Source organism: Lactuca serriola, chromosome 1, assembly GCF_051521515.1.
Source record: "Lactuca serriola cultivar US96UC23 chromosome 1, Lser_US96UC23_V15, whole genome shotgun sequence".
Lineage (NCBI taxonomy): Eukaryota > Viridiplantae > Streptophyta > Magnoliopsida > Asterales > Asteraceae > Lactuca > Lactuca serriola.
Genome location: NC_136408.1, coordinates 106,931,436 through 106,933,227, shown reverse-complemented (window position 1 = coordinate 106,933,227; position 1,792 = coordinate 106,931,436).

Sequence of the window (1,792 nt, the reverse complement as noted above, 5' to 3'; positions counted from 1 at the left end):
TGTTTTCTCCCCTGAAAACACAAGTACTCATTATAGTCAAACTATATCGAGGAATATTAATCAATCTCATGAATGCATCTCTATGTGTTTTATTAGTTTCTGATCAACTATTGTGTAGATTCAACAATAGTTGAAAACTTGCTAGTTACAAACTATGATGCATTTATTTTATGGTTCTTTAGCTATAAAAGTTCCATATAGCTCCCACTTAGAAAAAAGAACTTTCTAAGTACTTGTCTTCTAGAATTAAAATTAGTGTGATTAGTAAAAACTTCACCCTAAACAATCATTTAGGATAGTCTACATAAATGCAGTTAGTATATGCTACAGTGGTTAAGCTTATTGATTAACATAAGTTCTAGACCTCTATACCTTTTACATAAGGATAAACCATTTCATCCTCAGTCTAATATAAGTATCTAATCCACTTGTTTGGTTGGAAATATATTCAATATATATTTGTTGCAATGAGCATAATTCCAAAATTTTGTAAAGTAAATAGTTCTTTTAAAACATCATATAATAGACTGCAAGGTCTATGTTTTATCCTCTTTAAAAACTTGTACTATCAACATTCTGCTAGTGGCCAGGTGACCCTATCCCACTATAGGATATGAAGGCTGCCTTGAATATCAAAAGATAGATTCAAGTGTCCAGGTGATTATGTGCCACAAGGAACAAACTAATGATGAGTGAGTGTTTTTGTCAAAATAAGTTTTGAATCGATTCCACAACTCCTAAGATTTTCCAAGAAGACTTGGTTTACAAAACTTGTTATCTTTATAACAACAAAAGGTTAATGATGATCTTATTAGTGTGTATTTCAATCTTCACTATTAAACAATTTGAGCTAATCAAAAGTTTCAACAATAATGAATAAAAGTCGTTAGTTAAATTGATTCAGTATCTATCACCAAATCTATTCATGGATTGAAAAAGATTATATACATCACCTATACATAACTCTTTGTCAAGCCTTTTGTTTTTTAACTAATAATAGATAAAGACACTTGTGAATCATCTTCCTAGATAAATATGATTCGCATATATCAAATGAATCAAGCTTATTTGCCATCAAAAATTTCATCATTTTGAAGTTGGTATATGTATTTATTATATATATATATATATATATATATATATATATATATTCATGATGATTATGACATAGATAAGTTTCAATTCAATATCATTTGATCATTTAGGTATATGTGAGACACATCAACATCACAATAATACTTCCATCAAAGTATCATGATCAGACTAATTGGTTCCAGAGGTTATTTTGGTATGGGATCTTTCAATATATATAATTTCTATTTATCTTAAAGGTAGAACCTTAAGATATTATACCAGTTATAGAAATTATAACCATCAATTGTTACTATCTCTTGAAAGTCAACAAGAGAGATTTTGTAGGGCGTAAAACTACTAATAGTTGTCAATAGAATTTAACAAAGTTTCATTTAGTATTTTCAATATTTAGTTTTTAAAGATTAATACCTTTTATTGTTTCTTAAAACATTAATTTATTAAATTCTAGGATCCATGTAACGAAACAAACAAATGGTTAGGTGACCTTTATCCCATAAACTTAATCAAACTCAGTAGGTAGCGATTACCAATTGCATACGATATGTAACTCCTAGATTATAGGATCCTAAACAACTATTGCTTAGTTTGGCATGTTTATCCCATCTATGCCTCAGACCTCTCAGGCTTAGGTGACCTTTATCACATAAGAATCCGATCAAGTCATCCTGCTTGAAACAATTTGTAGCATTGTAACTAA